The sequence below is a fragment of the Ovis aries genome, chromosome 7, assembly GCF_016772045.2.
Source record: "Ovis aries strain OAR_USU_Benz2616 breed Rambouillet chromosome 7, ARS-UI_Ramb_v3.0, whole genome shotgun sequence".
Taxonomy (NCBI): domain Eukaryota; kingdom Metazoa; phylum Chordata; class Mammalia; order Artiodactyla; family Bovidae; genus Ovis; species Ovis aries.
Genome location: NC_056060.1, coordinates 1,244,682 through 1,256,073, shown reverse-complemented (window position 1 = coordinate 1,256,073; position 11,392 = coordinate 1,244,682). Strand labels below are relative to the sequence as shown.

The 11,392-nt window shown below is 39.4% G+C and overlaps 1 long non-coding RNA gene across 3 annotated transcripts in view; it reads left to right on the top strand.

Moving 5' to 3' along the window:
• LOC105611988 (uncharacterized) overlaps positions 1-8,355 on the top strand; it is a 90,179-nt gene extending 81,824 nt beyond the window's left edge. Inside the window, exons 5-7 of one of the 3 annotated variants that reach the window (XR_009601392.1) lie at positions 26-211; positions 388-522; positions 4,590-5,449. This is a non-coding gene — a long non-coding RNA (uncharacterized LOC105611988). Of the gene's footprint in view, positions 1-25; positions 212-387 lie in introns of all 3 variants that reach the window. The other 2 variants (XR_003589840.3, XR_001434878.4) reach the window with 2 other exon arrangements.
• Positions 8,356-11,392: the final 3,037 nt, after the last annotated feature.

The following is an 11,392-nucleotide window of genomic DNA, read 5'->3' as shown; positions in this document are numbered from 1 at the left end:
GTACTCACATACTGTTTGGTTGCAGGTACAATTTAAGGATGAGGTCAAAGAAAATTCTGTTAAAAAGGAAAAACACCTATTACTTGGGAAATGAAATTGCACACAAAAGAAGAGATGAAGCTGTTGTATTTTAAAGTGGCCTCCATTCTATGTCCCAGGATAAAATGATTTGACGAAGATAACTGATCTGTCTTCTGCCTCAGAATACTAGGTTAGTAACACCTGGTTGTGTGTGTGTGTGTTAGTTTAGTATTCAGCACTAAAAGAAATAAACTACCAAATCATTAAAAGTGGGGAGGGTGAACTAGTGTAGGAGGAAAGAGTCCTGTTATAGAAGATTTTTCTTGCTTTAATAATTTTCTTAAAGCCTTTTATTCCTGCAACTAGACTGGAAGGAAACAATGCCTCTCATCCTTAGCATCTGCCTGCCTTCCCATTCCCTCCAGTTCAAGATGGAACAAGACCAGGCCTGAGCCTTTCTCCAAGCTTCTTGCCTCAGGGATTGACTAAACCCTGGAACTAGTGAGTAATTTACAACATCCATGTCAAATGACAATAACAAAAAAGGAAACTACTCTTCTCTTGTCCTATATGCAAAAATAGATGGCAGACATAAATGTATTATACAACTTACAAACTATAAAACTTCTAGAAGAATTCAGTGGGATTGCTGGGTCATATGGCAGTTCTATTCCCAGATTTTTAAGGAATCTCCACACTGTTCTCCATAGTAGCTGTACTAGTTTGCATTCCCACCAACAGTGTAAGAGGGCTCCCTTTTCTCCACACCCTCTCCAGCATTTATTGTTTGTAGACTTTTTGATAGCAGCCATTCTGACTGGCGTGAAATGGTACCTCATTGTGGTTTTGATTTGCATTTCTCTGATAATGAGTGATGTTGAGCATCTTTTCATGTGTTTGATTGCCATCTGTATGTCTTCTTTGGAGAAATGTCTATTTAGTTCTTTGGCCCATTTTTTGATTGGGTCGTTTATTTTTCTGGAATTGAGCTGCAGGAGTTGCTTGTATATTTTTGAGATTAATTCTTTGTGAGTTGCTTCATTTGCTATTATTTTCTCCCATTCTGAAGGCTGTCTTTTCACCAGCAAGTTTTTTTTAGCTAGAGCACGAAAAGCATATTTTATTAAAAAAAAACCAACAACTGATCATTTAGACTTCAAAATGTTAAACTTCTCTTCAAAAGAGACTGTTAAAATGAAAATACAAGATACAGACTGGGAGAAAATATTTGTAAAATGCACATCAATTAAAAGATTTGTATCCAGAATGTGTAAAGAATTCTCTAAACTTAAAAACAAAAGATACAAGTGCCACCATATAGCTATTAGAAGGACTAAATCTGGAACACTGACAACCCCAAATTCTGGTAAGGATGTGGAACAATCGGAAGTCTCATTCATTCTTGATGGGAATACAATATGGTACAGCCACTTTGGAAGACAGTTTGGCAGTTTCCTACAAAACTAAACATACTTTTACTATACAATCCATCAATCATGTTGGTATTTACTCAACGGAGTTGAAAACTTAAATCCATGGAAAAACCTACACACAGATGTTTATAGCAGTTTTATTCATAGTTGCCAAAACTTGGAAGCAACCAAGAGGTACTTCAGTAAATGAATGAATAAATTAACTGTAATAATTCATATAACAGAATACTATTCAGCTGCTGCTGCTAAGTCGCTTCAGTTGTGTCTGACTCTGTGCAACCCCATAGACGGCAGCCCACCAGGCTCCCCCATCCCTGGGATTCTCCAGGCAAGAACACTGGAGTGGGTTGCCATTTCCTTCTCCAAAGCGTGAAAGTGAAAAGTGAAAGTGAAGTCGCTCAGTCGTGTCTGACTGGTAGCGACCCCATGGACTGCAGCCTACCAGGCTCCTCCGTCCATGGGATTTTCCAGGCAAGAGTACTGGAGTGGTTTGCCATTGCCTTCTCCCACTATTTAGCACTAAAAGAAATGAACTACCAAATCATTGAAAGACATGAAGGAAACATTATGGCCATAACTAGGTGAGAGATGAGATGGCTGGGTGGCATCACCGACTCAGTGGACATGGGTTTGGGTAGACTCAGCAGTCGCTGATGGACAGGGAGGCCTGGCGTGCTGCGGTTCACGGGTCGCGAAGAGTCGGACACAACTGAGCCACTGAACTGAACTGAAGTGAGAGAAGACAATCTGGAAGAGCTTCATGCTATGTAATTCTAGCGATGTGACATTCTGGAGAGGCAACTCTATGGAGAAGCATCCTTGTTTCTTGACAGGCGGTGAAGGGGTGTGTGTGTGTGTGTGTGTGTGTGTGTGTGTGTGTGTGTGTGTGTTAGACACTCAGTCACGTCTGAGTCTTTTTGACTCCATGGACTGTATAGCCTGTTTGGTTCTTCTGTCCATGGAATTCTCCAGGTATGAACACTGGAGTGGGTAGCCAATTCCTCCTCCAGGGTATCTGCCCAACTCAGGGGTCAAACCCAGGTCTCCCACATTACAGGCAAATTCTTTACCATTTAAGCCACCAGGACAGCCCATGGTGGAGGTGTAGGCAAAGCACTAATGTCAGTGAAAATGCTCCGTGTGATATCCTAATTACGGCTGTATGTCACCATATATTTGTCCAAACCCACAGAATGTACACCACCAAGAATGAACCCTAAGATAAATGTGAACTTTCGGTGACTGTGCTGTGTCACTGTAGGTTCGTACTTGGTAACAAACTTGTATAACATTTTCATGAGTGATGCTAATAATGGGCAAGGTGATTCATGCAGGGAGTACTTGGGGATATATGGCAAATCTCTGTACCGTCCTCTTAATTTTGTTGTGAACCCAACTCTGCTCTCTAATACACTATCTTAAGTGAAAGTAGCTAGCCTCAAAAGGCTACATGCTGTATGAGTCCGTCTCAGTGTCGTTCTGGAAAACAAAACAAGAGGATAGGAAAGTGGCTAGAGATGGGGAGAAGAGTTGGTCACAAACAGGCTCAAGTGACTTTGGGGAGATGATGGAAATGTCCTATGTCTTCACTGCAGTGGTAGTTGTGTGACTGTATGCATTTATCAAAACTCATAGAACGGTACTCTATGGTGACTTTTACTGTATATAAATTATACCTTTATTTTTTAAATGTGAAAAACGAGCAAAAAAACCTAAAATGACCTCTCACCGAGGTTCAGCATGTTCACTGTTGCTGGAAACTGCTGGCTCCTTAGCTCTCTAAAAGTAAGGTCACCAGCTAACTCCATGAATATTTGTGACTCCAGGTCACAATAGTTGTGCAATGGTTTGTCTCTTATCTTGTAGAGAGCTGCTGACTGATGATGAAAGACAAGACAGGGAGAACTTTCTTTTTCCTTTCTTTCTCTTCTTTTTCTTCCTCCATTTTCTGCTTTCCACCAGCTCTTTTCCTTCACTTCTTTCCCTGTTTATCAGTCTGTGTGTAGCTGAAAGGGATCTGCTAGAGGCTATGGTGAGCAGGGCAAAGGGAAGCGTTCGATGTGATCAGTAGTGTATTAGTAAATGATTAACAGCCAGCTTTGTGAAGCACACATATTAACACACATGCAGATTTAGTTTAAACTCTACTGATATAAAGGGTATAGAACCCATAGTTTTCAAATACTAATAAAATTTACATCATTCTTTAGTGTCAATTCCATATAGCCAGTTGATTTCCATCAAATGTTTCACTGATTTTTTGCTGAACTTTGGTATCTGTAGGCTTCCCTAGTAGCTCACTTGGTAAAGAATCTGCCTGCAATGCAAGAGACCCTGGTTTGAGTCCTGGGTCAGGAAGATCTGCTGGAGAAGGGATAGGCTACCCACTCCAGTAGTCTGGCCTAGAGAATTGCATGGACTGTATAGTCCATGGGGTTGCAAAGAGTTGAACATAACTGAGTGACTTTCCCTTTCTTATCTGTAGCCAACATACCATTGTAAATACTAAACAAATGTAGTTTTGCAAGAATCTTGGCTGATATTTTCATTAACAGTAATGATTGAGATGAAAGTGAAACAACAGAGATATGTGTTGGATCTTGACTCATTAATCAAGGATCTGAGTGACTTGGATTAATTTGATAGTTCTTGAGTACTGGAGGAAGAGTTCCTTGAACTTTGTGCTGGTCACAATATAACAGTTATAGACACATTTTAAAAATTTTATTCTACATTGTTAACGTTTTCTCTGTTACTATACAATCAACAAACATATGTGAACCCAAATTTGGAGCTTTCTTCTATTTCCATGGTTTAAATACTCTCACCTTGAAGGATTCCAAACTACCAAGGTGAAAACGCTGGATGAAGAGACGTCCTCCAGCCACCATTATAGCCTATTTCCACAGTGTAGATGCAATAGATAGAAACAGCATCAGGAACACAGTTCAGTTCAGTTCAGTCGCTCAGTCGTGTCTGACTCTTTGCGACCCCATCAATCGCAGCACGCCAGGCCTCCCTGTCCATCACCAGCTCCCGGAGTTCACTCAGACTCACGTCCATCGAGTCCGTGATGCCATCCAGCCAGCTCATCCTCTGTCGTCTCCTTCTCCTCCTGCTCCCAATCCCTCCCAGCATCAGAGTCTTTTCCAGTGAGTCAACTCTTCACATGAGGTGGCCAAAGGACTGGAGTTTCAGCTTCAGCATCAGTCCTTCCAAAGAACACCCAGGACTGATCTCCTTCAGAATGTACTGGTTGGACCTCCTTGCAGTCCAAGGGACTCTCAAGAGTCTTCTCTAACACCACAGTTCAAAAGCATCAATTCTTCAGTGCTCAGCTTTCTTCAAAGTCCAACTCTCACATCCATACATGACCACTGGAAAAACCATAGCCTTGACTAGATGGACCTTTGTTGGCAAAGTAATGTCTCTGCTCTTGAATATGCTATCTAGGTTGGTCATAACTTTCCTTCCAAGGGGTAAGCGTCTTTTAATTTCATGGCTACAATCACCATCTGCAGTAATTTTGCACAGGCACTAGCAAAACATAAATGATTAAAAATGATGATTTGTATGTATTTATGACCTTAGCTTTGAATAGAATTTATTTAATTGAAAGCTTACATCCTTTAATTTTTAATAATGACTTTGTTTTAGAGCTAGCTCACAAAACTCCTGAAATTTAACAATCAGTTCTGTGGCACTTCTTTGAGTTGGTTCCAGTTCATTAAGGATTCAAGTGCAAGGCCACAAGCCGCCCCTCCACACACAGATTCTGTAGCAGCAGAGGCAGCGTGAAGGGAGAGAGGGGTGCAGACATATGTGCTGCCCTCAATATGCTGCCAGGGCTGCTCTAGCCTTAGGAGATATTTTCCTGAGCTACTCAGACTGATCGTCAGGGCTAAAATATCCATTGTCATAAGCCACACTTTAAACTGTATGAGAAAATGGATATGAATTGCAGTGGAATAAATGGTTTGACATTCTTCATTAAATTTCATCCATTAAAATATTGTGTCCTTAATAAAAAAAGCCAGAAAGAAAAACACCAATACAGTATACTAACACATATATATGGAATTTAGGAAGATGGCAATGACGACCCTGTATGCAAGACAGGGAAAGAGACACAGATGTGTATAACGGACTTTTGGACTCAGAGGGAGAGGGAGAGGGTGGGATGATTTGGGAGAATGACATTCTAACATGTATACTATCATGTGAAATGAATCGCCAGTCTATGTCTGACGCAGGATGCAGCATGCTTGGGGCTGGTGCATGGGGATGACTCAGAAAGATGTTATGGGGAGGGAGGTGGGAGGGGGTTCATGTTTGGGAAAGCATGTAAGAATTAAAGATTTTAAAATTTAAAAAATAAAAAACTAAAAAAATAAAAAATAAAAAAATAAAATATTGTGTCCTTAATGAAAATTTGTTGTTGAGGGAAAATAGTGTTATTCTGAAATTCCTTTTATTTTTAAAGCCAAATCTGAAAAGATTTTCATAAAAATGTGAACAGTTATCTTGGATGGTGAGGTTTTTTTTTTCCTTCTTGTAATTTTCTGTATTTTACAAATTTTCTATAATAAATATATAACACGAAACTGAGACAAATCTTTGTTAACTTGATATGTTAAAGTGCATTGATGTTATCCTTTTAAAAACCAAAACAATAAGTTGCATTTTCAGTAAAAAGAATGCCCTGGGAAACAAACATTACTATATGTTCAGTTTCATTTAAAAGCCAGATGTCCAGGAATTGGATATGGCTAATTATCAAATTCTACCCAGATGGAGTGTTGTTTTTTTTTTTTTTCTATCATTAGATGGAAAAGCAAGTATCTCTGGCTGCTTACTTTATTATATTTAATCACTTTAGTTGGAAAACTTTAAAGAATAGATGCAGCTTAGAAAAAGGGCAGTTTATTCTATCATGAATGAAAAGTTGAAACAGGTACAAGAAATAGAAGAAAAAGAATTAAAATGTGTAATTAGTTATGTGATAAAGAAGTTTAAGCTTGCTCTTTGACAAATTCCACCAGTGTTAGAAATGAAATTGATCCCATCTCTTTTGGGGTTGGTCTTCCTGAATTGATCTATTGCTGTGTAACAAATTACTCTAAGATTAGCAGCTAAAAACAATAGCTATTATTTCACAGTTTCTATAGAAAGAAGTCAGGAAGTTGAGCATGGTTTATGAATTAGTTGACTGCCAATGACTCAGGGGGCTTCCCTCGTGGCTCAGCTGGCGAAGAATCTGACTGCAATGTGGGAGACCTTGGTTTAGTCTCTGGGTTGGGAAGATCCCCTGGAGAAGGGAAAGGCTACCCACTCCAGTATTCTGGCTGGAGAATCCCATGGACTGCATAGTCTATAGGGTCTCAAAGAGTCAGACACAACTGATGGGCTTTCACTTTCACTATTATTCAGGGTCTTTCTGTGAAGCTGTTAGCCAGGGCTGTGGTAGTATCTGAAGGCTTGATGGGAGCAGATCCACTTCCAGGCTCACTCACATGATTGCGGGAGGGATTACATTTCTTGTGACCTGTTGCACTAAGAACCTCAGTACTTTGTTGGCTTTTGGCCAGGAGCCTCCTCTGATCTTTGCCATCTAGACCGAGAGAAACATCGAAGGTACTTGCTTCCTGCCTTTCAGGGCTCATTGTTCTCTACCGCCAGGTGTCCAGCGCCTCAAAACAAACAAAAAGACAAAGCCATCGCTTCATGTATTTTTCCCAGCTTGGGGTTGTTTAACGCTTGAGGGTGTGCCTGGCACTTGTGACTTCATCTTATCCAGAAGTGGAAGTGTCTGAAAATCACTAATAATTCTATCATATTTCTCTGCCAGAAACAAATTTAATTATTTCTTATACTTTCATTTTTATAAGCATAAGGTAATATGTTTTAAAATTATTCTTATTGATTAAAGAAAAATTACTAGCACAAAAAGTAAAATTTGTTAGAAATCAATGTCATCATGAGACAGACTGGGGACATTAACAGAGCATTAATAAACGTTAAATTATTCTTTTGCTTGGCATTCAGGGCAGTGAATCTCTGAGAAATGCTTGTTTCTCTTTGGTAAAGTGGTGGGAGAGCTATTGTGATAATGGAGTTGACAAAGAACCAGTATGTATAAGTCAGGATGCCTTCTCAGGTAAATCAGTTTTAGAAAGAAAGTCATGAAATTTGGTGATCTGAGAATTCCTTTCTTAAAACCATCCCTTACACATACTATTATTTCCCACATGTGCCATGACACAAAAATGGGTGGGGGAAAAAAATGGTTGGGAAACACTAGTGTTGACAGTGCTCCATTTTCCATTTGTGCCTGTAACTATGACTAGCTAACCTGTATCTTTGCTAGACTTCTCCAGAAAGTACTAGCAACTACCTCTGCCGTGATCCTTCACTGCAGTCTTTCTCCCTCTCACAAGCTGATGCAACACTCTCCCATTCTTAACATTCGTGGATGCATTCCCTTCTATGAACACTTGTTGGCCCCGGGCTTTAGCTGCAGTGAGCAGGGGCCTCTCGTCACTGCGCTGTGCGGGCTCCTCACTGCTGTGGTTCCTCTCCTTGCAGGGCATAGGCTCCAGGGCTCACAGGCTTCAGCAGCTCTGGCCCACGGGCTTGGCTGCTCCACACACGTGCAATCTTCCTGGACCAGGGATCGAACCTCTGTCCCCTGCGTTGGCAGGCGGATTCTTAACTACTGGACCGCCAGAGAAGTCTTCTCCATTTCTTTTTCCAGGGAATTGCAGGGACAAGTTCAATTTCTTTAATGGTTATAGGACTACTGTATTTCATCTTGTTAGAGCTTTGGTAGTTTGTAGAATTGGTCTATTCTAAATTGTTGAATTATAAGTTTGTGATATTCCCTTATTAAAGACTGCAGAAATTATAATGATAAGCCATTTCATTACTGATACTGACGATTTATATCTTCTCCCTTATTATTTTGCACTCTTTTAACTAGGATTTTGTTGCATTTCTTGTTTTGTTTTCCAATGTCATTGATTTCTGCTCTTTCTTTTTTCCTAACATCCTGAGGTTATTGATATGAGACTTTCCTAATGTAATATGTCACATTTTTCTGAGTGATATTTAATGTGTAAATTACCTTCTTAGTACTACGTTAGCTGTAACCCAGAAATTTTGATATGCTGTATTTTTGTTTTCATTCAGTTCTGTGGTTTTTTATTTTCTGTTTATGTTTTAAAATTTTCTTTGGATCTTCTTTGACAAGGTGTGTGTGTGTGTGTGTGTGTGTGTGTGTGTGTGTGTGTTTTGGGGTGCCTTGTGGGATCTTAATTCCCCAACTAAGGATTACACCCAGGCCCTCGGCAGTGACAGTGGAGTCCTAACCAATGGACTGCCAGGGAATTCAAACCAGGTATGATTAAAGTGTGCTGTTTAATCTCCAAGTATTTGCAAAATTCCCTGTTGCCTTTCATTGCTTTTTAATTCAATTCCATAAAGGTCAGAGAACATACTTACATCAATCCTTAAATGTGTTCACATTTGTTTTCTGACCTAGCATTTGGTCTATTATTGATGCTTGAAGAAAAAAACATGTGCATTCTGCTGTTGTGGGTAGAGTGTTCTATAAATGTCATTTAGATCCTATTGCTTGATTGTACTGTTTAGGTCTTCTATATCTTTGCTCATTTTATGATTTTTAGTTCTATCATTTGCTGAGAGAGGGATGTTGAAGTCCCCAGTTATGATTTCAGGGATCCATGTCTTATGGGAGATGAATTTTTCTGTCCCTGTGTAAGAGAAAAAATACAAAATGTGAATACAATTTAAGTATGAAAGTATTTATTTAGAATGAGAAAAGAACCACAACAAATTACACATTTTGGAATGCTAACATAAAATCAACAAATATCACAAAATCCAAGAAACAGCATCATAGGTGTATTATTTTACCACCTGATATGATTTCTATAGTACTTTTTCCTTACACTTTTTGCGTAGATGCTCTTTTCTTTTTTTTGGCATGTGACAGTTGTTTTATCATATTTGTATCAACTGAACAGATCATTCACTCTTTCTAAGTATGGTTGATCAAAAAAAAATTTTATTGCTGATAGTTTTTTTTCCCAGCTTGACAACTTGTCATTTTTTTTAAAGATTGTAGTCACATTTGGGGATGCTTCTATTAGGTTTCATTTATAGGAATTATAAAATTTGGAATAATTTCCCACAAACTAGCTTCTTGCTCCATACATACTTCTGGTATGGATGACATAGGCTGTGTTCATATTGCCACACAGCCTCTGGCTCTGCACCTTGGTGTTACAATCCTGGGAGAGCAGACAGTGGGCTGGAGGCAGATGGCTGGAAGCTATTCTTCTACAGCGATGGTTAACAATAAAATACTACTCACGGAAGTGATTGTGAATCATGTAAATATCCTCCCACTCAATTCTAACAACTTGTATCTCAAACTTAACTTCCCTTTAACTGGAACCTCAAAATTACTCCAACCACTCTAATACTACCAGACACAAGGAGAACTGTGATAGAGGAGAAAAAGTACAAACACACGAACATATTGCTAAGGCACCTTCCAGGACCTTGGAAAGAGCGTGTGTAAATGGGGGCCTTTGAAGCTTAACCCTCCTTAGTTTAATTGAAAATTAAGCCTTGCTGCTGACATGTTACTGGGATACAGAGGGAAGGACGTAAACACTTGTACTTGGTCAGCTATCTTGAAGCAGAAGTTTCTTGGATGTCTTTAAAAAATTTTTTTTATTATGAAAATTTCCAATTATACACCAAAGCAGTAAGAATGGTATAATGGATATCCATGTTTTTCATCAAGTTCTAAAATGATCAGATTTTGCTGATCTTGTTTATTTGGGTGCTGCCAGTTCAAGAAATTGTAGGGGATAGATAGAAAGAATGAGTCATGAGCTCTGCCCTCACGTATGTATCTGATGAGGAAGATGTGGCGTGAATCCAGCAAACCCTGTCACACTGCCCACGAGAGAACTCGGGTATGAAGGAGAGAACACCTTCAACAAGAAATAACCAGTAATGGATTCGAGGAGGAAATAAGTACCTATTTTAGAAAACAAGAACCTATTTTAACTTGTCCAAGCTGAAACAGAATTGAAATATCTGAAATACATATTCTGGTTTTCACTCTAGAATGTTCCTCTCAGCTTTGGAGAAATAGTTCAATCTCTTTGCTATTTACCGAAATCTTTAATACTCAAATTATTCAGATGTAGGACTTCCCTTTCACTTTCATCAAGAGGCTTTTTCGTTCTTCTTCACTTTCTGCCATAAGGGTGGTGTCATCTGCATATCTGAGGTTATTGATATTTCTCCCAGCAATCTTGATTCTAGCTTGTGCTTCATCCAGCCCAGCGATTCTCATGATGTACTCTGCGTATAAGTTAAATAAACAAGGTGACAATATACAGCCTTGACGTACTCGTTTCCCTATTTTGAACCAGCATGTTGTTTCATATCCAGTTTTAACTATTGCTTCCTGACCTGCATACAGATTTCTCAACAGGCAAGTCAGGTGGTCTGGTGTTCCCATCTCTTGAATTTTCCACAGTTTGTTATGGTTCACACAGTCAAAGGCTTTGGCATAGTCAATAAAGCAGAAATAGATGATTTCCTGGAACTCTCTTGCTTTTTCGATGATCCAGCAGATGTTGGCAATTTGATCTCTGGTTCCTCTGCCTTTTCTAAAACCAGCTTGAACATCTGGAAGTTCGCGGTTCACATATTGCTGAAGCCTGGCTTGGAGGATTTTGAGCATTACTTTGCTAGCATGTGAGATGAGTGGAATTGTGTGGTAGTTTGAGCATTCTTTGGCATTAGCCTTTCTTAGGGATTGGAATGAAAACTGACCTTCTCCAGTCCTGTGGCCAATGCTGAGTTTTCCAAATTTGCTGGCATATTGGGTGCAG